At 40.6% G+C, this 24,611-nt stretch overlaps 1 protein-coding gene across 13 annotated transcripts in view; it reads left to right on the forward strand.

Moving 5' to 3' along the window:
* Positions 1 to 24,611, forward strand: part of TCF4 (transcription factor 4) — a 355,918-nt gene that overhangs the window by 133,164 nt on the left and 198,143 nt on the right. The window contains exon 1 of one of the 13 annotated variants that reach the window (XM_082418470.1): positions 23,386 to 23,404. The exons of the other annotated variants lie outside the window; for them this stretch is intronic. The gene's annotated coding sequence lies outside the window, so the exon portion shown is untranslated. Of the gene's footprint in view, positions 1 to 23,385; positions 23,405 to 24,611 lie in introns of those variants that run through there. 13 annotated transcript variants of the gene reach the window in all.

Here is a 24,611-nt window from a genome sequence, read left to right on the forward strand (position 1 = left end):
AGTTTCCCATTTCCTTATTTACTGATGGTCTCGCAAATGTTATTTGGAAACTGAGATGCAGTGAGCATAAATATTTTCAATATCTTGGCAGACCGCTTAAGCAGCTGTGGGCAACCTCTGTCAGGCATCCTAGTAACTAGTTAGGGGCAAAACTGACCTACGAAATAATAGTGTGCTGGATAATCTTGTGGTGATCTCCCACTTTTCCTTTAACCTTGGTTTCCTTATTTCTTTCACTGACCTAGCTCATGGAGATGTGGTCTCAGTGTGGGGGGGAAGAACTCTCTGAAATGTTTTGTTAGCTCAAAGATAAAACTGTTCAAAATATATACACTTTTGTGATTGCATTTTCCGTTCATTGCAAAGTCCTGTATATAGCTTGAACACCAAATTGAAAATAAAACAATAGAAAGCAGCCTTGCTCAGAGTTTTTTAAAGGCTTTTTAATAGTTAATGAGATTTTGCCCCATACCCTCATGAGTTTCATTTAGTTCTGAAATAAAAATTTATGGCTCTTCTCTCAGCTGAGCTGATACTAGTTTCAGGGTGGAATTGAGTTCACACCTGCTCTAGCATAAAAAGAAGCCTCTCTGTGACTTCTGGAAAATGTTTGCAGAGTAGAATGAGAGAACTCACTATGCCTACAGTCCTAACCACAGAGTGATGGTCTTTGCAAACACTAAGGAAGCTGCTTCGTAAATTGGCTCTAATTTGCTAAGATCGTCCATTTCTAGCCCTCCCTCAGTTACCCGCGTTCCTCAAGGTGGGATATGGTTGTGGAAACGCAGTTGGTTTGCATAGGCAGTGGATCTGCATTAACACTGTAAAGTGTACATATGGGAAAATCTTTGCATTTGCTAGACCATTTAGCTGTTCAAGACATGGTCCGTTAGTCCGGCAAAGTACAATGGCTTTTCTGAGTACTCTAGTTAAGGGGCAGGATGTGTAAAGCAGTGTACACTTAGGCGGATAATTAATAATTAGTGTAAGCTTGTAAGGCTGTAATATAATATATAAATTTAAGCACCTGTTAAAGTTTTATCAGAGCAGATCACCTTTCCTTACTACGAGGGAGTATTCCTCCCTAGAGACAAAGAAAGTGCTCCCAGTGAAGGCAAAAATCTTAATGACCAAGGGAGGGCTGGTTTTTATATCAAGGGCGGTTTTCCAAGGTCATTGTGATTAGGCAACGTATTTCAGCGGTCACGTTTAAATAGCGTTCCTATACAATACTATTTTGTATGCGTTTGACTGCAGATGACAAAACGCGGTTTAGAAAAAATGTTTGGGCGCGTTCTGATATTTGGAGAGCCCGAGAAGCTACCCCCTCCCACCTCCACATCATCCCCCCTGCCAAACAATGAGGGTCGTTCATTTCATAACGTCATAACAATATTCAGAAGGAGAGCCTTTTCTAGAGGCTAAGTTGGACAGAGTAGAGAAGATAAAATGTAGATCTCATGTGCTGTCTTTGGCTTGGTTGTATCGCGAGTGGTTTTGACACCTCATATCCTAACTCTCTTGATTTTCAGACAGAGAGGAAGTACTCCCTTACGGCAGGGAGGGAGAAGGCAAATCACATATTTGTGAAAGCAAAACAGAATATCTTATTGCTTTACAAGTTTGATTGGCTTCTTGATAAATAAAATTAACATGTCATCAGCATGTCTGCCATCGTATGGTCCTCAGTATATGTATTTTTTTAACCATCCATATAAATTTTAGCTGTCCTAGAAGCCAACCAAACTTCAGCACTCACGTTAGTCTTTGGTTCATTCATTCATTCATCCAGAAAGTACTTGTGGAAAATCTGTGCCCTGCAGGCCCCTGTTAGGTACCAGAGAGTGACATGCCACTTTCTTGCTTTCAGTGTGGCCCACAGTCTAAGGAAGGAGTCAGATGGGTAACAGGTGACTTTAAGTCAGGGCATTAGGGAACTGATCTTTGTGTTCACAGGGTGCTGTTGGATTACATGTCTAGGATACCAACCATCAGTTTCCTTGTAGTAATGGCTGAGATGTTTTGGTGCTCATGGTATACCAGGCATCCACTAATACTTTACACTCACAATCTTGTTTCTTTCTTAGGCATTATCATTGCCGTGTTACAGGGGCAGGTGCCGTTGAGGATCAGAGGGATTAGGTTACCTGCCTGGTGTTGTGCAGTGAGAAGGGGCAGAGCCCAGATCCCAAGCTCTATCTGCTGGACTCCAAAGCCCTTGTTCTCAACCGCCCCGCACTGCCTCACTTGTAGAGAGCATGGCAAGAATTCCCTGAGGTGCGATCGCAGTTAAGTGTGTGTTCAGCTGCAACTAATGGAATACCTGATCATAGTAACCTCATCATCAAACAAACATGGCTTTTCCATCACTTAAGGGGATGTCTGCAGGTGGGAGTTGCCTGTGCGGATTCAGCAAATTACTGTTGCCATCTTTGCTTTCTGCCCTCCTCAGCATGCTGATTTTAATTCTTCATCTTTTTCTCTCATCTTGCATTTCTTGAAAGACGGCTGCTGAACCCCAGACACCATGTCAGAGTTCCTGATAGGAAGTTGGAGAGGCAGAGGTTAGAGTAACATCGATACCCACTTGTATCTCATTCCATCAGCGGGGAAACTAGCATCCCCAGAAACCGGTGGCCTTGAGCAGGATTTTGTTAACATCTTATTGGTCAGATCTCTAACAGATATCTACTCATAGCTGCAAGGGAAGCTGGGAAAGTGAACTCTTACAGTGTTAGTTGGCACTAGGACTCAAGAGGCAGGCAAGAGAGAAGGGCATTGGAAATGGTTATTGGATGAATCAATATGAATTTTGTTATATTGGAAGTGATACTGCATGAGTGGATAGTGCCATCTTACTGGATGAGTTGGAACTATCCAAGTAAAAAGAAAACTGTCAGTTGAGAGAAAAGCAGAGAGGTGTAGGAGCTAGAGGATGTCACAGGAAGCCCAGAACTGAAGAGGTTCTGTAAGACTGAGACATAGTTCCACAGGGTCCGCAGAGGAAGGGATGACAGGGAAGCTGGGTTAGAATTCTCACCTCAAAAAAATGAAGGGGATTTCTTGAATGGTAGGGGGAGGAAGTTGGATTTTCACTGAAGCATGTAGTGAAAATCCAACTTAAAATCTACTTAAGGGTTGATTTTAAATAGTGGGATAACATGATTGATTTATGGTTTAGGATAGCCACTCGTGACAGTGTGAATAGGAGGCAACACGACAGGCAGGGAGATTACTCAGGAGGTGATTAAAGCAATTCCAAGAGGAAAAGATGAGAGATTGGACCAAATCAGGAACAATGGGGATGAAGAGGGGAATATGAATTCGAGTGATAGTAAATGGAAGGAAATGGTTGGACTCAGTAACTGATGGATAAAGGAAGAGTCATCCTTGGCTTCTTGATGTCTGGCTTGGGCCAGCAGGTGGATGGCGGTGCCATTCACTGAGATGTGGAATACGGGAGGAAAAGCAGATTATGGGGGATTAAGACGGTAAATTCAGTTTGGGACACGCTGAATATTTGAGATGTCTGTGAGTGACTTGATTTGTGGTTCTGGCCGGGGATTGCAGATTTGGCATACAGTATTCCGTATTTGGTAGTTGAAGTCATGGGAATGGATAAGTTACCAGAGAGAGAGAGAAAAGGGAACCTATTTTCTGATGAATCATTTTGCTTTCTAAAGATCTTAAATTGAAGGGGGAAAAGCCTCCATCTCATCTTTTTCTTCCCTAAAAACTTAGTATCTTTAAGAAAGCTGGATAATTCTTGATTTGATCACATAATCATTTCAGTGGTATATTTAATCACCCATCTCTAACACATTATTTATAAATTCTTTCTTCCTTTCTTCCTCCCTTCCCCACAAGGTTTCCTCTCTTCTATGTTGAGGATAATTAATGGGAGCCTTTTCCGTAATTGTGGGTCCTTGTCTTTACTGTCAATATTCTGCCCTCTGGAGAGGAAGCTTAAGACAAATAGTTCTTCTGTGACCAATGGAAGAAGCAAATGCGGTTCTTTAGTTGTGTGATCAACCAAATTTACCAGGTGATAAATAGGATGTAAAGAAGCAACTAACTGATAATTATTAACTGGCTACTTTGTTGGGCCTTATGAGCAAAGAACTCAAACAAACAAAACAAACAACGACAAAAATCTTAAGATTACCTGGACAAAAGTCCTAGGTGTCTCTTCACCTACATCTAGTATTAAGACAGAAAATTACAAGATGATGCAAATGCTGATTATAGGAGCTGAAGGTTAAGTGAATATTTGGGTTAATTCTGAAGATAAATTGAGAGGTAATTGTTTCCTTTATGGGGAGTTTTCCAGAGGATGCCTTTAAGACTATGAAAATTAGACTCACGACAACTTTTCAGGAACACAGTTCTTGCGACAAACAAGATCCCTGGAGAGCCATGTGTGAGCTCCCAGGGAGTTTAAGAACAGGGTCCTGACTGCAGGGTAATAACCTGATGGCTTGGCATATGCAGAGAGAGGGAACAGATTTAGCATCCATCAACTTGTTTTGTAAACGAGCAGTGGTACCTCATACAAGGACTAGATCGACCTGAACCAAAGTTAGGTCAACCTGACTTGATTTCATAATAAATGTCATATTGGTGACAAGTCTTCAGGGACGTTAGTACACTGTTTGCAATTGTGGACGAACCACGCTTTGACTTCCTCCGATCATGTCCGTGAGAAGTACCAGTGCTTCATTAACAAAAGCCAACCCGTCTTGGTTCATCACACCAGTGTGTAGGACTTCTGTAGCTTCAAGCCCCCAAAGTCCTTCCATGTACCTGGCTTCTGTTCTGGTCACTTCCTTGTGTGTGGATTTTGATCTGGTGCCATTGGAAGCCCGCCATTTCGAGAGTGAAACTTTGAGATTTTATTGTGTCTGATTACTTGTAAGACCTGAGAGCTTCTTTCATTAGCTAGGAAACATTCAAATTTTCTCTGAAGCTTTTAAAGCCACCATGACCTCCTACATGGTGTTTTTGCTTTGGCAACCATTGCCAATGCTGTGTCTCAAAAGAGGTGAGACTTGGGGCTATTGATTCTCAGAAGCTGATGGGTCTGTAGAACTTATTCAGCTGCTACCCTTTTCTAAACCAAAGTAAGGTTATATTTTTCGCTTTCATAGACAGACAAATTAAGGTCTTTAAAATAATACCTACTTCCCCTTTCCTTTCTTCTTCAGATAATCCGCAGCAAAATCTTATTAGTTTCCTGTACAACTGCCTTGTTTTAAAAATCAAATTGAAGACCAACTTGATTCTGCCTGCAGAGCAAAGCTATCTGCCTTTTTAGGAAATCTGGATGGTTAAATTGGAAGCATGTTCTGCACATGGTTTAGCAGTTAGTAGCCTGGAAAATGACCCAATAGCCAAGATAGGTTTTTGGTTTTTTTTTAAATTTTCATTGTAAGTGCTTGTTTAAAGTTTAAGCCTGTAATTGACTGTTTTGCACATTGTTCATTGTTAATTCTTTTCAGGCTATTATAGTTTTTGTAAATACATTGCCTGCTAAGTTGTGTCAGTGGAGGAACATTAGTGCTATAAGAAAATCCAGTTAAATGCGGTGCTTAAAAGCATTACCAATTAGACTGGATTGGCGTGATTTCTTAGTGATCCTAGGAAAGTCACTTTCTATCTGTGCAAGTTTCTACTTATTTAAAATGGGTATGACTATATATATATATATATTTTAACTAAAGAGCAGCACATAAGTTCAAACTATGTTGTGGCCTGCTGAAGAGTTTCTACTGATGGTGGCTACATTACTCAGTATTGTTATTTGGCTCCCTTAATATGTTCCACGTTGGAGGGGCAAAATCCTATTTTGCAGTTTTATCATATTTATCAGCTGGCATCTATCAGGTAGCTCAGGCTGTTTTACTTTGTAAAGTTTATGTTTGAGAAATGCTTTTTAATGCATATATCACATGCAGTTTACTCCATTTAGATGGGTATGCTAAGCAAAACAAGGGACTTCCTGGTATTCATTCTTTCATTTTTTAGTTTAGAAGAAATGAACATCACTTGAAACTACAGGTACAAGCTAATACTGGCTGATAATTAAAGGTTGTAAAAATTGCAATGGAAAAGGAGTTCCATTGTGCCTATCAGGTGGTAAGGACCACTAGAATGTGGACATGATGGAAAATAATGAGGAGATAAACGTGATTTATCTGTGTATAGTATAGAAAGAAAAATTATGGTGGGGAATGCACTGAATGTAGCTTAAGCTATTTATCATTATGTACAAGTGGAAACTGACATGAAACTCCTCTTGATTAAGTTTTATGTGAAACAAAGGGTGTGATTGGAAGTATAGAATTGGAGAGTATTTTCAGAATATGATGATAATCCAGCTAGAGGCTTCAGCAAGTCTGGTCAAACGAGAGAAGGGAAAGAAAAAGCAGGGAAGCTTGATTTGGTGTTATGCAAATTTGTGACACATGTAGGAGTTTGGACCTAATGGATTGTTGCACTAGATTTGGTCATCAAATGATGCTTTTCATAGCAAATGTTATCTGAGCCATTGATTTAAACTCTGAAGAATGCAGGAGATGTGTAGGCAGAACTGCAACCTTTCTGTCTCTTGAAACAAAATTTAACAGTCAGCCTTGAACTTTAGACGCTATAAAGCAGAATGAGAAAAAGAAGGGGGTAAGTAGTGAAAGAATAAAAGTGGGAAAAGGCATGCGTATTCAGAGATATAATTCAGCAAGTAGATGCCCCAAAGTTTAATGCTGCTTATAAACACGCTACAAGAATATTCCAGTTATCAGGCTAACAGGATTAGAAACTAAAGAGCACAAAGCAATTATTTATTAAGAAAGAGGCACAGTTGGCATCGAGTGTTATAGAGGAGGAGACTGGTGTGATTACAGGAAGATGTTAAGAATATAAAAAAAATACCTCCAAATTAAGAGTGAAAAAAAGGAAGAGAGATTACCTATGAGATGATGATAAATAATAATGAGTTATTTCTGAGAGCACCTCCAGAACAGGAGATCTGAAAAGTGGTTTGTCAAGCCTCGAAGAGATAAAAAGGGTAATTTATTGACAGGCAGTGGAGACACTGCTAAAAAATAAATGAATTTTTCACCTCAGTGTTCACAAAGGAGGATGGGGGGCAGATGCCAGAAACAGACATAAATTTCCCAGGGGAGAATGAAGAAATACAAAAGAAAGCAGAATCATGCCAGAACAGGTGATCAAGGGGTGAGAAGAAAAACTAATAAAACCCCAAAAGCTTAGCAGTAGTCACCTGAAAATCTAGAAAAAGTTAAAAGAATGGAGAAGAAGCTGGGGAGGAGAGAAAAGACAATTAACTGTGTTTCTTAGAATGGTTGAAGATAATTTTGTGGATTTGTTTTATGTAGTTAATACATTAGACTAGCCTTTTTGAAATTTACCCTTCAAGGAAATAAGCTAGTTGACTTTAAAAATTTTAAGTGGTCTGTGAATAACCAAGACATCTTTTTTGTCCCTTAAAGTCCTCAGTTTTTTTTAAGAGTTACCCCGGTATGCCCAGTGTTTAATGTTTAAGTATTTGTTAAGTGTTTATTGAACTTTATTATTGTTTCCAGGGTATTCACTGAGCCATTGATTTGGCCAGTGTTTATTGGATATTCCTTAGTGCCAGGCAGTGTGCTAGATCCTGGAACACAGCACCGAAAAAGACAGACGTGCTCTTAGGGTCTTTGAAGTTATTGCATCCTCACTTCTGTAAGCCACCTTACCTCATGCCAGGTAAAGAAAGGTCATTGATTTCACTTTGCTATCATTCCCCGTCTTTCTTTTGCCTGGCTTCTTGATGGAGAGTGTCTGGAGAAGAGTAGCCTCTATTTTTGCTGGTCTGTTTGCTGTGCTGGGCTGTTCCCAGTGTGGGTTTTCGCTTCCTTTCCTAGATCTTAGATGTGGATCTTTTCCCAAGCTCACTCATCTCCCCAGTGCTCCAAACCAGACTCCTTGCTTTGGCTCCCTACTGGCTGCCCGTGTATGAATGACTTCCTCTGCTGTTTTGGGATTCACAGAGTACTTGCCTTGGGCAGGTGAAAGGCTATACTTTCAAATGTACGTTTTTCCTTTCTCCATTTTTCCCCTGCTCCTGCATTTCGACCCTATGGTATACACACCTCCCATCCCAGGCTGACGGTCTTCCCTCTGGACTACCTCTTTCCCTGCTCTTTGCCTGCATAAGCTAAGACGTTCCCAGAATTCATCTTTCTTTGCTTTGTGGGCAGATTACTTGAAGACACTCATTAATGCAAATACTGTTGTGAGGAGGGCTTCACTGTGGTCATTTCTTCCCACCTTTTGATACATTGCTTTAGCGGCTACCTAAGAATGGGATAGGAGAGATGTTTCAGGGACATTATTTCCGAGCATGTGGGAGAGGGACAAAGAACCTTTTTCATCTACTGCACAGTTTAGTCCTACAGGACCTCGTTCCCATGGCCAAACGTCTTCTAAAAGTAATCTCCAGTGCCACCTTTACTATCAGAACTGTAGGTGGTGGTCTTTGGTTGCAACAGCGCCTCTATGAGTTCTTGATTCTCATGTGTAATTTAGGTGTCTCTAAACGCTGGTAAATTTGACGTCATCCCTAGATGGATCCACTTAGCTACATCACTATTTCTTTTGTTGTATTCATCTTTTATATAGAGCCAGTTCGGTTTAATTGGTTATTTCCCCGGGAATAGCTCATTTGTTGGGGATGTTAGCACTGGGTGAGTCTGCCGTCTTATTGCGGGGGCGACTGACATGCATGAGACAACTGTGTACATAGCAATGCCGACCCCCCCCCCCCCCCCCCGCAAGTACTATGTTACTAATGAGACAGTAGAAGCAAGAGCTGGGCAGAGAATGCCAGAAAGAAGCTTTGGCACCTCTTGGTCTATATTTACTTCGAATGTTATTTTATCCCACTATTTCTTAATGTCCTTATATATCGGATACAAAAGAAAATCTGATGAATGGCTGACGCCCGTGGCCTCTGAACTCCGTAAGGAAATAGGACCACATCTTGTAGATCTTCACCCTTGCCATACATCTGAGCTACCTCTTGGCCAGTCACATAATACAGATGCCTGGGCTGCTTCTACAGACATTTTATATTTGGAGGTCTGGGCTGGGAGCCAAGCATCTAACTTAAACGTGCATTTGATGACTCTGATGTCCTGCCAGGTTGAGGGATCTCTGACCTACACATCTCTTCAAAGAACTGTCATTTTCGTTTTCAAAACTGTTCATTTTCCTTGAACTGAGTACTTATTTTTAAATCCTTGTATTTCTTCTTCGCTCAGTAAAAGTGAGTCATCACCTACTTAGCACCTAACTATTTACCATCAAGATATTTTTATGCCCTAAATTAATAACTTTTTTAGGTCAAAGAAGATGGTTAATTTTTGACGTGTTAAAATTGTGCATACTTCCGAAAGGGCTGAAATGATCTCTATTTTTCATTTGTCCATCAAATCGATAGACTTACTTTGAGGGCCCTAAAGGTTTGCCTCTGTAATAATGATGTAAATGGCAGACATTCATTTTGTAGATTCCCAATTAAACATTGTGTATATGCAGTGGCAATGACTTTCCTTGCAGGAAAAATGTTAACGGATTTTTACTAATTTAGGGGAAAGACAAGCCAAATTAGAAGAAAGTCAGCACTATAAATATTTCAAAAAGAATATCCATTTATTATTTTTTTGTAATATACAGCTAAGACTAAGTGACACTGAAGAAGGAAGCTTTGCCTTATGCAGAACAATTAGGGAAATAGCTAAGAATGTGGTGAAATTAGCCTCAAAATTGGAGTATGTTCTTCTCAAGTACTTGGGTGATTTTGTTATACGTTGTAATATTACCTCTGCCATCTTGTATGACTTATCATACACAATATTTTTTTAAGGCTACCTGTGCAATAAAAGAAATAAGCCCGTGTTGCTGTAGTTTGATTTTATGAGTTACTGTTGTTGGTTTTTTTTCCCCCCCAGAATCTGTGAAATGATGCAGTGGATAACTAGGATATTTTGTTATCTGTTCTATCCATTCTGGAATGATACGGCTGTTTTTGTCTGATTTGGGTTTTTTAATTTATTTTTGGCTGTGTCGGGTCTTAGTTGTGGCATGCGGGATCTTTCTTTGTTGCAGCGCACGGGCTTCTCTCTAGTTGTGGTGCACGGGCTCAGTTATCGTGGCGCACGGGCTCAGTAGTCGTGGCGCACGGGCTCAGTAATTGTGGCGCACTTGCTCAGTAGTTGTGGTGCACGGGCTCAGTAGTTGTGGCGCACAGGCTCAGTAATCGTGGTGCACGGGCTCAGTAGTTGTGGCACATAGGCTCAGTAATTGTGGCGCACGGGCTTAGTTGCCCCACAACATGTGGGATCTTAGTTCCCTGACGGGATTGAACCCCCATCCTCTGCATTGGCAGGCGGATTCTTAACCACTGGACCACCAGGGAAGTCCCCTGATTTGGGTTTTTCTTAACACATGTAATGCCTTGATCACATTATGGAGACCTGACCCCTGGCTGCTCAGAGCCATAGACTCGTAGCCTGTCCTATGAGGCTCTCCCAGCTAACCTGTTGGCCACTGTCGTAGATAGACTTCTGTGCTTCTGTTGAATTCTGTGTATTTCATTTAAGAAAATTAAAATGCAGAGAGAAAACCAGTTAAAGACGTCTGTGTTTTGTAACATGTGGCTTAAAGAAAATGTATGGAATTTAGGTATTTGTTTTTGCATGTATCATAGTATATATTCCCTTTTACCATCAAAATGATTAACACCTATTTTATTTAGAATTTTTGGCAAGTTGAAAATATAACCTTTAGAGAGGATTCAAGTTCTTATATTTGAATGAATAAAGTAGTTAAGTCATTAATCATGTGAAATTATTTCTCAGGATATTAATAATCATCGCTTTACCCGTGAACTTCTTTTCTAATCATAGAATTTTGATTGGTGAAGTTTTATTTGGAGGTATATCCCACTGTTAACAGGCCCAAAATACCTATGGACTCAACAAATGTATTGATTGATTGGATTTTAAATTACATTGCTTGTAAGTTTATTTGACTTGTATCATATGTACTGATTTGTATGTAACAGTTGCTCTGGATAGAGATGTGCTTCTACAGGTCTTTCGTATTATTAGTGTTCAGTCTTTAATTCATTCGTTAATTCATTCATCACATATTTATTGAGCATGTACTTTGTGCCAAATACTTGGCATGTGTTGGGGCTGGAGATATACCCTTGAATACCGCATACTTGGAGTTACTTTCTGTCCAGTGGGAAACACAGGAGATAAACAGGCCAAGAGATATACAGGGTCCTGTGGGAGTTCCTAAAAGGGAGGGACAGACCCCAGAGGAAGCAGACGTCTAAGTTCACCTGTGAAGGTCAGGAGGAGACGTTAGGGCAAACAGAACTGATGTGGGAACAAGATGAGGCTTGTTGGAGGCCTAGAGAGTGACACCTGCAGAAGGTTAGAAGGGAGAGGACTGGGCATCTCTTTTCCAAGCACTGAAGAGGGAGGGTGTGAGGAAAAGGTTCTCTATGTTCAGCTTCTGAAGGAACCTTACACGCTGTGTTCAGCATGTGTCATTCATTCAGCAGATATGTGCCAGGCACTTGCGATACATCTGGAAACAAAGGAGAAAACTACCCCCTGCCCTCGTGGAGTTTTTATTCAAGTGGAGAGAGACAAAGGCTAGATGCATAGCTAGTGGTTTTGAAAATGGCCCAGAAGCATGTGTGGCCCAAATGGTCACAGTCTCAGCATTTGCCAGTGTCATCGAGCCAAATCAAAGGCTATTTGATAAAAATAACTTTGCAGTCATTTCCAGCTCTGGTGTGATGACTGCAGATAGATGTATTGTTAACTCAGTATACTTACAGGGAAAGTTGGAAGTTACTTGTAATTTATATTTATGATCACTCACCTCTTGCCAGGTATTGGGCTGAGCAAAGAGCATACCACGCTTGAGGGCAAGTCCTGAAGTTCACTGCAATTGATATTTCTAGTTGATCAGATAGATATTCCTGAAGAGTACAGGGCTTTTCTGTAATGTCAGATGAGGGTATCTGAGGGGTGATCAGAACACATTACCAGAACCAGGATTCTTCCTTGGAGCATTTGATAATATCGCTACATAGAAAAGTTGATTTTTTTTCTTACTCTGAAAACAAACAAAAATTCTACGTAGTGGTTGAAACTAGACATTTGCTAATCACTCAAAGTTAATTATTAAAAATAAGTAAGTTTCAGGGACTTCCCTGGTGGTGCAGTGGTTAAGAATCCGCCTGCCAACGCAGGGTGCACGGGTTCAATCCCTGGTCCGGGAAGATCCCACATGCCACGGAGCAACTAAGCCAGTGCGCCACAACTACTGAGCCTGTGCTCTAGAGCCTGTGAGCCACAACTACTGAAGCCCGGGCGCCTAGAGCCTGCACTCCGCAACGAGAGAAGCCACCACAGTAAGAAGCCCGCGCACTGCAACGAAGAGTAGCCCCCGCTCGCTGCAACCAGAGAAAGCCCGTGCACAGCAACGAAGACCCAACGCAGCCAAAAAAAATATTAAATAAGTAACTAAATTTATTTAAAAAAAATAATAATCCCTTTAAAAAAATAAGTAAGTTTTATTACGATGAACACTATTTTGGTGAAATTAACAACTTTAGCCGAGAGGATATCGGAAGTCAGTGTGTAGAAGGAGAAATACAGTTAAGCAGAGTGAATGAAGAAAGATTTGTTTGAATTTGCTGTACAGTTGCAAGCACATTGAATGAAACCATTTGATGCGTGAGAGGTATTTGAAAAAAATTAGTGTAGTCTGGCAATCTGAGCCTGTTTTGTTTTATTTCCTTTAGAATAAAAGTTGTAAGTGGGTAGGAATTATGCCTTTAAATGTTAACCTATAAAGGACTGGAAAACTACTCAAGGGTAACAGCTGAAGAGGAAATGGCTCTGTCGGCGTCATGCACGTGGGTGATTGGGCACATAAGGGACACAAGCAGGGCGAAAGGTGCAGAGGGAAGAGGTCCTAAAACGAGGAGGCTTGTTTGGAACTAAAATATAATAGCAAAAGCAAAAAAGCCTTGGGAACCACCGAGGTGATATATTTTTCCTCTTAACATAACACAGATACGTGCAGTTGAAAATGTGTGGTGCTTCTTGTATAGATGTTGCTGTCATCAGCAGCACACACAGTTGGATATATTTGGAGAAACATTTAATCTCATGGTTCTCCGTTCTTTGTCCGTGCCACCAAAGGCATGCATTTTCAAAACAGTCCAGATTTAGGTCCAGTCTTTGTATCTGTTATACAAATATACAGCTTCCTTGACACATAAGAGCAAATTAAATCCATGCTCCATCAGCACAAAATTCTAAATAATGACCGTGACCTTTGTCCAACAATGTCCATAATGCTTATTTGCTAATGTCCATAAACGTTCATCAATATCCTAATGTGGTAACAATAGCCACTCGATATTTTGCTCTTACTCTGTGTCAAACACTGTGCTGTTGTTTGCAGATTTTATCTTACAGCGTCTCTTTGTGAACAGTATGTATTGTCCTCAGTTTACGAATGAGGAAAGTGAAAGACAGTGAGGTTAAAATTCCCCCAGACGGAGGGCACACTGCTAGTTGGTTAGTGGTATGATTGTGATTTGCACATGGTCCTGCCAGGCTCCGAAGCATGTATTCTAACCAGCAGACCCAACTGCTTCCCTGGACAGTGCAGGTAGATGTGACAGGTCAAAAGTATTCCAAGTAAATGTAAGATACAGAAAGCCAGGGTTTAAGGACCACGCTAATGACTGCTGTACCTTTTTTTTTTTTTTTTTTTTACCATTTTAACACAACGTTAAACCATAATAATAAAGAAAAGAACCTTACAAGAAGAATGATCCAGGGTTGCGAAAGTCAAGGGAAAATGTCACCATCATTATTGTTTAATAAGGGATGAGTGAAGCTGATGGGCGTAGGACCTGTTGCTTTATGAATAGGAACGCCTGTCTCTGGTAAGGACCTGGATTTGCCAAGTGCACGGCTGGCCTGGAATTAGACTCCCCTGTGGCATTCAGGTCAGCGTTTACACCCAAGTAGTTTACGATCTTGGACAAATTTAAGCAAAATAGTATGCAAGCACTTAGGAACAATTTAGAGAACCAGAATCCAAGCAGAATCAGAGTAACGAATGTTCTCAGTGGGGAGGCCTGAGGGAATAGTGGTAGAGTCCTAGAATTTTTGGAGCGATATCAGACTTAGAAATGAGTTGTTTGATTTGAGGTAGTTGATCTTAGAATATCTGCCACTCATCTTTAACTGGCTGCTGCTTCTCCTCCCATCTTAGAAGAAAACGTGGCCCTTCTTCATTCTCTTGATAACCCTCAGCATTTGCATCTTTCAGCTTATTTTAACTTGCTAGTCCTGGAATCTTTTTCCAGAAATCTTTTCTGTTCCATCTTCTTTCATCTTCTCTTCCCTTCCTGACTCCTTTTCCTTCTGCATATTAAAGTGCAAATGGATCTTTCGTTCTCTGGCAGCAGTTGTCAGAGTGTGGTCCATAGACCACATATGCCAAGTCTCTTGGGGTCAAGTTCACAGTGGGACACACTTCAGGTCTACGAATCAGCACCTCAGTCGGGTGTAGTTGAAGAGCTTTCCTGAAACTATCTAGGTAGTTAGTTTGACATCGAAGGTAGCACAGCTTCAAATTCCTTGTTTTTTCCCTAGCCTATTCTTTCTGCCTTTTGAAACCCACCTCCTTCAACGTGCACGATGTCAAAATCTGTGAACTCTGTCTCTGTTTTTCTCAGTGATTTTTTCCTTTATGAGCTGTTTTCCTCTTTTATCTTTATAGGTATAGGCATGGGAAGAGCTTGGAATTTGGGGTTAGAGTGGGCTTTGATTTCCAGCTTCATGGCTTAGTGCCTGTGTGATACAGGACCACTCATTTCTCTCTGGCAGGATGTCTGTCTTGGAGGTTGGCATGGCTAGCAAGTGGCATTTTTGATTTGGAAGCCCAAAAGTAGTTGTTTTTTGCTCTGAGTCTGCCTCTCCCAGTGCCCTGGTGGAGAATTTGGGAATTACACCCTTTGCTGGGTTTATGGCTGCTGGGTGAGATAGCCACAAGATGAACTGCCTGCCCCACACACCCACGGTCCTTTCCTGCAACAAATCATGGGCGGTTTGGCATGGCAAGTCCTGGAAGAGAGAAATCCCCTCTAGTGAGCCAGAAAATGCAACAGGATCTGTCTGAGGTTGCTAGAGATAGGTGTGTGCTCCACTTTACCCCCTGCCAGAAAAAGATTTTTTTCCTTGACAGCTGGAGAGGTCAAAGGTCTAAAACCATGGATACGGGGAGATGAATGGTGTAATATTAATATTATGTGAATTATATAGCTTGTAACATTTAAGGTCAACATGTCTGTAATTTCCTCTGTCTGGGAACCCCCAGCCAGCCGTGCGTAGAGAGGAATTCCAATCACAGGAGTCTTCAACTCCAAGGAGACAGGTAGCCATTACCTGCCTGTGAGCAGCTGTGCCATCCGAGCTTTAATAGTCTGTGATAGATCATGTCAACAAACAGGGGACTCTGCAGGCTTGGGGCGTGGGGGACTAAATCGCCTGGATTAAGGAAGGCTTACTGATGAGCCAGTCAGGTAAATGGGTTTTTCAGGAATCATCCTGGAAGAGATGGACGTCACCTCTTGAGTGAGAGCAATATGAGGGTCTAGTATGTCACCTGTTACTAAGAAAGGGTCCATGTTTTGTCCTAAGCCAGGGTATATGAAGTATAGTCATTCATGTTGTGCAGAAATGTCACAGGACTTGCAGCTTTGGGACTTTCAAAGGAAGGGACGGAGTAGACTCCACGAGATGTGTGGTGCTGGTGTGGTGTGTGGTCCAGGGCTTGGGTCAGAGGGCCTCAGCCCCCATGGGAGGTTGTTTCATTTGGGACAACCCTGCCAAGGATTAATTTCATTATATGCTTTCTATGGGCCTTTCATGGTTCTTGTTTTCTTATTTTGACCATGAATATATTTACTGATTTTTAAAATCTCCAGCACTGTAGCTTTTCATTGATAAAATGTTTAATATCCTTATTTTTTACAGTTCTTTTTAAAATTAGCTTTTAACTTTTTTCCATGACTGTTTCTTTTCTATATGTTTTCTACTTTTATATTGTCTGTTTTTATCTGATTAAGGTGTTGCTCTGTACTTTCCCTTCTTCCCCTGGGTAGACCTCTCATTGATTTACCAAAATAGCTCTCCACTATGAATCAGAAGGCTCACAGGGTATAATCTTCTAGGTTATAAGGCTCAAACTAAGGGAACAAGATTGTTTCTTGACACCAAACATTATTCATCCTCTTAATTTCGAGCCTTGTAGCTTGAAATCCAGGGTCTGTGATGAAATGGAAGCAATTTCTCTGAGCCTTACTACTCTCATCTTAAAAATGAAGATGATGAGATCTACCTCAGAGCCTTGTAATGAAGATTAAATGAGATATATGCATCTAGCACAGGAGCTAGAAATACGAGATGCTTAATAAATGTAATTTCATTTCTTTTTCAATTTCTGTAAAACTCCAGGGAACATTAATAAATGTCTAGGTATAAAAAGAAGAAGATGATGAGTTTGGTGTTAAGTTTGAGGTACTTTTAAGCCATTCAAGTGAAGATATCAAGTAGGCAGTTGGAGTTATGGGTATAAAGCTCAGAAAAGTCTGAGCAAAAGGTCTTCAGCTGAAGGGGTCTTCAACATATAGAGGCAAGTTGAAGATAGAAGGTTGCGTATGGAGTCTCAAGTGACAAGGAAACCTAGGGCCTCACAACTGAAGGATTGTCAACATTTAAAGTCTTTTGGGTGAGAATAAAGTAGAACCCCCCAGGAGTAGGAGAAAAGGGAAATGTGTTGTCGTGGAAGCTGTGTCACGCGTTTTTTTTTTTTTTAATTAATTAATTAATTTTTTGGCTGTGTTGGATCTTCGTTGCTGCATGTGGGCTTTCTCTAGTTGCGGCGAGTGGGGGTTACTCTTCCTTGCAGTGCACGGGCTTCTCATTGCTGTTGTTTCTCCTGTTGTGGAGCACGGGTTCTAGGCGTGTGGGCTTCAGTAGTTGTGGCACACGGGCTTCAGTAGTTGTGGCACACGGGCTTCAGTAGTTGTGGCTCTGGAGCACAGGTTTAGTAGTTGTGGCACATGGGTTTAGCTGCTCTGTGCCATGTGGGATCTTCCCGGACCAGGGCTTGAACCCGTGTCCCCAGTATTGGCAGGCGGATTCTCAACCACTGCGCCACCAGGGAAGTCCCCGCATGTTTTTAAGGAAGGGATAAGAGTGTCTTTCTGACCACCAAGGAAGATGAGAACTGAACATTGTCTGTTGGCTTTAACTTCTTAGTGGTCATGATTGACAGTTCCCAAGGGTCTTCTTGGAGGAATCATGGGGTCAGAAGACTCCACTCCCTATTCCCACAGAACTGAGATATCTTTCCTCTGACCTGGCCAAATATTCAACTTTTATACTTCTAATGTGATTTTTTCTTTATTTATAATGATAGTTGTTTGTACTTAGCCTCGTTCCCATAATAAATTATCAGTTTCCTGAAAGCAGAGGTCATGCAAAGTAACGTATAAATTACACCTAGTAAGTATTTAACAGTTCAGTCTCAGAATCGTGGGTTCTCCCAGAACAAGGCATGTTTCTTTGTCTGTCCATCCATCCATCCATCCATCCATTCACTGAAGAGTGCTTTATTTACCAACTCCATACCACGTGCCAGGCACTATTTTAGGCTATGTGAATATAGTGGTGAACAAAAGATATTCCTTTTATGCATGAAACTTACATTGTGGTGGAGACGTGATAAAGAATAAATACGTATTCTGAGTGCCTTGAATGTCTTGTTTCTCACAACAACCACATGACATAGATATTATACTCATCCTATTTTTTTTTGATGAGAAAATGGAGGCACCGAAATATTCAGTAACTTGCCAGGGTCATCAGTTCATTAGAGGTGGATCTGGGATTCACACTCAGGCATTTTGACTCCCAAATCCATGCTGTTAATCACCCCACTGCACTGCAAAATGTTTGGCATAGAGTAAACTATTATTATTGTTATTAATACTAATGTTAGTAATTATTCCTCAGCATAGGGATCTTTTATCCCAATTCAGATAAGGAAACAGATCCCACCTAATTATTGGCAAAACTAAATTCAGAAGCCACATTTCCATGTTCCCAATCCAATGTTTTTCCCTCATACAGTACCTCTCCTTTAAGGGAGGGAGTCTGGAGGGGTGAAGAGGTAGAAGAAGGGTGGAAGGGTGAAGGAATGGGCAAAGAGAAAGAAGGATGTGTGGAAGAGATGTAGGAACGAATTAAACCTGTTTGATTTGGGATTTTTGATGCTAACAAACTACGTCTAATTTTTCAGGTTTTTTCCCTATATTCTCAAGAGGAAATATCCTTAAAATAAGAATATTTCCATGCAAAATAATCATATTCCATTTCATAGACTAGCAAAAGATTTCAGGAGCTAGGAGACCCTAGCTAGTTAAAAGTAAAAGACTATATTTTGGTAAGGACATTATTACTGGCATTTATATTGTGAAGGCATTGGTTGGAAGATACACTAGAAGTTTTGTTTACCAACAGCCAGGTCTTTGAGAAGCGTATGTATGTGCGTGTGTGTGTGTGCACACGTGTGCACAATGTATATTGGAGTACGTACTTATTTTATAAAATCCTGGTAATGTTGAACTTACTTTGTGTATATGTTTTGGGGGAGAGGATGCTGAAACATTTTTCGGTGATGGGAAAGTTTTTGTACTTCTGTGCATGGCTGCTCTAATATCAGGCACCATATTTAAGCATCACAAATATACACTAAGCAAGGGACAGATGCACAAGGAATTTAAGCAGAGTTTTTCTAAATGGCAAATAATTAGAGGGGAACAGATGCCTATGGGCAGCAAAGGATGAAATGAGGTACCAGGAATTTTAAAAGGGAGATGGAAATACATATGTACAATGTAGTTGCTCTCAAGGATGTTTAAGCCTAGAGGCTGTTCTTTCCCAAAGTTCTCTGTTTTTTGTGGGTTTTGACATTAAATTTTGTTCTCTCTTTACCTATATTCCCCAAAGAAATAGATCATGCTAATCATTCCAAAGTGGAACAGATTTTCTTTCGAACCTCAGTTTTGGATGACTTTGTGGGTTGCATCTCTTTCTTCTCTCTCCCCAGGGCCGTGTCTTTTCACAGGACTGCCAGGATATGACATTTCTCACAGTGTCACTCCTCATTATTTATTATTTATTCCCCATCTACTTCCAAAAGGGTTTTTAGCTAGCCTACCAATGAAGGATGCCTACAAATGTGATTTTTTTCCTTGATGTGCCTTTTAAAAAGGATGGACACACCCTCCTTTGGAACAATCCCGCTGTCCAGTGGGTTGTTGTGTCCATCTGAGAACTCTTCTGCATAGTCCTGAGGGTTGAAAAGGAAACAGATCTCCAAGAATAAAGTAGAGAAGAGCATGAGGCATTTCCCATCTTCCTGTAGAGTGGAAGTTTAAACAGCAGGGGCGCCGAGCAGAGCCATTCAGCAGCCCAGCAAAGCTGAGCGGTATCACCTGATCATGACCCTTCAGGTTTGAAATTTACCTGTTGTGCTCATTGTAACAAAAGAAATGAAATCTCTGTAATTATATTGGAAGGGGGAGGAGATCATGTTTTAGTTCCTTTGATCTTGAGCTAGAATAGACTCTGCTTTTGGAAATTTAATTTGAAAGAATCCAACGTACACATCTGCTTTTTGTACTGCAAGTTCTATTGAGCTTGAAAATAGAAATTTATTAATGCAAATGTGCAGAGACTGTTCCTTGAGGAAAAACAAATATGCGTTCAAAACACTAGGTGATCCTTTCTACATAGCTATGGAAGATTTTAATAAATACGTTCTCTGTGTTTCTTCTAGAGTTCAGGGATGAGGTTCCTTGTTAACAAGGACCAAGCGTTGAAATTACAGGACGCATTGGGGAACAGAAAGATTCATGATGACTTCAATATTTAAAAGTTTCCGAAGGACAAATTAGATGGTTAAGAGATGAGAAGCAGACTGAATCCTCAAAAGAAAAAAAAAAAAAAAAACCAAAAACAAGTGCGTCATCAAACCATTTTGAGAACATGTTTGAATTGATGGTAGGGTCCATGCTAAGAGACAAAGCTTTCATTTCAACGAATCCAATCTGCCTAGTGTTCTGGAAAATTGCTTTTGCCTGTAAATGGAATGGCATGCAGATTTTTTAGGTAGGACACTTTCTCACCCAACTTAGCCTGTACTCTTTATTTTCGTACCATTACATGAAACTGCACATAAATGACACTTGACTTAATCCTTAGAGTGGCTGAATTGCATGGTCTATTTTGATTAACTTTTTCTTGTTCTCAGTGTAAATTTTCCAGTAAAGACTAAAATGTCATGAGCATTTTGGGACATAAATCCCTTAAGCTATTTTGCAGTCATATAGTTGTCCTTTGTAGGGTTTGAGTGCTTTCCTAAACTCCTTCTCATCTCCAAATGGGCAAAATAAATTATAAATTGTTGAGAGCATTCAATCACTGGATGAGCAGTCATCTCCTAAAGCTGGGGAAAGTATCCTTTTTCAGTTCTTTGAGTAAATGGAGGTGATTTCTTATAATATTTGTGCTCTATAACAGATCTCAAAAACTTGGTTATAAATTACCCAGGTTTAAGAAGGAGTTCGTGATTAAAGACTATATTGAATTAATAAAACCAGTCTTTCTTTTTCTGGTGTGATGTAAAGAGATTTTTTTTCAAAGGTGGTAGGTAGGTGGGCTTCAGTGCATTCTGTTGGTTACTTGTTACTTTCTTCCCCACTGAGTTTTTTGTTTGTTTGTGTGTGTGCTTCTTTTAAGGAACGGAAAGGTGAAAAGCCACAAAAAGTTAGGCTGGGAATTAGGAATTCTGAGTTTAAAACAGGGAGCCTATCCTAACTTGTTGTGTCTGAGTTGGTTTTTCAGCTGTATTGCCAGGATAGCCCGTGACCCTTGCAAATGTACAATTTCATTTGGGTTCAGTGATTCCTGTATGAGTCTGTGACATAGGACGCCAAAGGCCACAGGGATTATTTAATACACAAAATGTTAGGACAGAGTTGGCTCCCCAGAGTCTTTTGAGTAACAAGGATTTCATCTGAACCCCTTTTGGGGGGGACCACGGAAAGTACTGCTCCGCACTTCCAGTGAATCAGTTTCTAACATTTACATCAAAGGGTGACTTTGTCCAGCTCCCCACATCTCCCTTCCTCAGAGGCGGGAGACCCCCAAACAAAATTTCTATGTCTAATGGCAGACAGTTGGGGTGCTGTAACCAAGCAGTCACCCTTAAAAATTAATGAGCTTAATGATGGATTGGAGAAGCGATCGTGATGGTGGTCGGGGAGGGAGGGGCCGTGGGGATGGCAGAAGGAAGAAGGCTGGACTCCTCGTAAGTGACAATGATGGGAGCCCCTGTCCTTATCTCCCCTCCCCAGTCTCCCTTCCCCCTCCCTCCCCCCGGTCGCCAGCCCTTCCACGCTCCTCTCTTCGCAGGAGCCACAGCAGATAGAAAGACAGGGCGATTATGAAGATGTCAGTTGGAGCGTAGGCAGGCGAGAGGGGAGCAGCGCTCCAGATGAGGTCCGGGGGGAGCCGAGGAGGGTCACTCATGGACGACCGTGTGTGTGTGTCTGACAGACTGTGAAATGGTGCGTTGTTGCACGGCTGCGCTGCACCTGGGCCCTTCATCTGTGATTGATTGGTTTGGTCATGTGTAATGGTCCCATCTGCTCTGTGTTGTTTTTCTTTTTTTACTTATAAACACCGTTCCCAGCGGCTGAGAGAGGATGAGCTATGTTTTGTCATCTTCACTTACACTTTAGCTCAAAAAAGTGGTCAAGTAGGTGAGCTCTAAAGTCTATCCAAGTAATGTAGCAGCAAAGTCTGGGTTTCCCCCTTTGCTTGGGGTGTGTGTGTGTGTGTGTGTGTGTGTGTGTGTGGTGTGTGCGCGCATGTGTGTGCGCCTTCCTGCGCACGCGTGTGTGCCTGGAGTTTTCATGCTGCCTGTTAATATCCGAATAGTTCATGAACCACGGAAGACCAAAAAATCGCAGAAATGATTTGCACAAATCTGTGACTCTTACTGCAGCGGGGAGTTGGTTTTTTTTTTTTTTTTTTTGTAACAGAGCCAATACTTAATTAAAACCGCTGACATCATGGTGTTATAATTAAGCGTGGCATTAATTAAGCTGGAATAACGATTTTTTTTTTATTAAGAGCTGCTTCTATTGTATAAGACCGTTATCGGCTAAAACCAAAATAATTTTAAAGCAAAAATGAATTCCCTCTAAACGAGCCCTTTTCAACTTCCCCAAAGTCCGGCCTCAGGACTGTCGTCATCAGGGCTGTGTGTGTGTGTGTGTGTGTGTGTGTGTGTGTCTGTGTGTGTGTGTGTCTGTGTGTCTGTGTGTTGGGTGGTGTTGGGATGGGGGACGAGTGCAAGTGAAATTTGTTTTTTTTCACCCAAAAATGCTGATCGGCTCCTGGCATTCTGATGGCTAATTATGCATCGGAGAGCTTCGACAGCTGCATTCATCATCATAAAATGTAATAATTAATGACATTCCAACAAAGAAAAATATGCAAATGAGGACTCATTAGCATTTTCATATTCAGCTTTGATAATGCTTTTGCTGACAAGGTTGTAATTAATGAAAATTCATGTCGCAGTCAGGAGATTGGATCGGTTTCATTCCGCTCACAATTCCCAAATGCTTGCATTATGGAAAATCGGCAGCTCTGCCAACTTTTCAGGGAAGAAAAAAACACACACACACACTAAAAGCACCAGATGCAAATTAATGGTAGGGAGCCTTTAACTCTTTAAACCAGCCCCCTAAATTTCCATCATAGGAAACATGTGATGAGTTTTAGCCTGAGAACTAGATTCTTTTTTTTTTTTTTAATAACAGCCCTGAAATTACTTTTATTTGTGACCCAAGTATGAGAATTTCTGGCAAACTTTTTTTTGTAATATTAAGGAAAAAACCCTCTACCTTTCCCCCTCTTTTCTTTTCCCTTTCAAGACTCTTTAAATTTACGTAGTAAAACACGTTAGGACAGCCAAGCCCCAGCGTGTTGCGTTCTGTCCTCTAGCTGGCAAATTTACGGCACGACAGTTTATTCATCCTCATGCTTTTCGGAGACACCTCATCACGTACTTGTGCTTCGATCTTCCGGTGCCTCCCTCCGTGTGCTACCCATAAGGTCGAAAGAAAAGCAAGTATTCTGTTTGTCTATTCAGGGTGAGTTTTTTTTTTTCTTTTTTGGACCATGTTTTTTTTTTTTTTTTTCTGTGCTTTTTCTTTTTAATCTATTCCCTTTATGGTTTAATGTAAGAGTTTGGGAATGTGCCCATCATTCTCTCACTTAACACTTCTGGTTTAGTGTTGGGCTTCAAACATAATTTTAAGAGACACTGTACAATCCAAATGGATACCCAGAAACCCCAGAACCAGAGATATCGACAAGCATTCAGTACAGAGAGCTATTAATTTATAAACCCTCTGTGTGTTGCTTTCAGAATGTGTGACTGGAGATTGGCAAATAACCACTTTGTGCCAACCTGGTACCATGATTTGTCAGACTAGCCTAAAGTTAAACCGAAACTTCTATCTCACTCTTGACATTAGAAAGAAAAAACCTAAACAGAGTTCTGACTGGATGTAAGATTTGATCTTCAGGTTAAAAAATGATTATTACTATGTCAGATCTTTTTGCTGAGGCAGATGTTTAAAAAAAAAAAAAGGTTTGTATAAGGATTAAAAGAAAGGTTTGCATAAGGGGAGAATGAAAGCATATTTCTTTAAAAATTGTCAAGTTAATAAGCATTTTTACTCTCAAATAATATAAAACCACTTCAGGCAGTTCCTAAGATGCAGTTTCCTGTTTATTTAAAGTTAAGTTATAATTCCCCAAGTTGCTAGCCCAGCATAAAGAAAGAATATAAATATGCCTTGTTAGGGGAAGGTAGAAACTTTGATATGCTAGGTTTTATTTTTTAGGGTATCTCAGTGAAATAGAGAGTCTCATGAGTTATTTAATGAGAATTTTAAAGTGAATCTTTTTTTCCTATTATGCAATTAAGAATGACTAGATTTTTATTCCTTATTAATCTTTTAGAGATCTGAGAAACAGAATTTTATTTCAATTTCTTGCTTTTTCCAACTTTCGTTTTGTCACAGTTTGTACATGAATGTGTGTGTGTACACACATGTTGTGTAAATGTGTGTGTGTCAGTATCTGGAGATTATGGTGAGTGAGTCTGTCCCCTTTCCTTTAAAATCTATTGTGTTAAAACAGCAGGCAGAAGAAGGTTCTTTTTTCTTTTAGTTTCCTTGTTTTTGATGCAGGCAAACTGCCCATCCAGATGGTAGAATTTCACCTGTAAGCAATCTGAAACGATAGGTTAATTCTGACATTTTATAGAACTTTCTTATTTTCTTTTCGTAC

This window comes from Balaenoptera physalus (assembly GCF_965194825.1).
Source record: "Balaenoptera physalus genome assembly, chromosome: 12".
Lineage (NCBI taxonomy): Eukaryota > Metazoa > Chordata > Mammalia > Artiodactyla > Balaenopteridae > Balaenoptera > Balaenoptera physalus.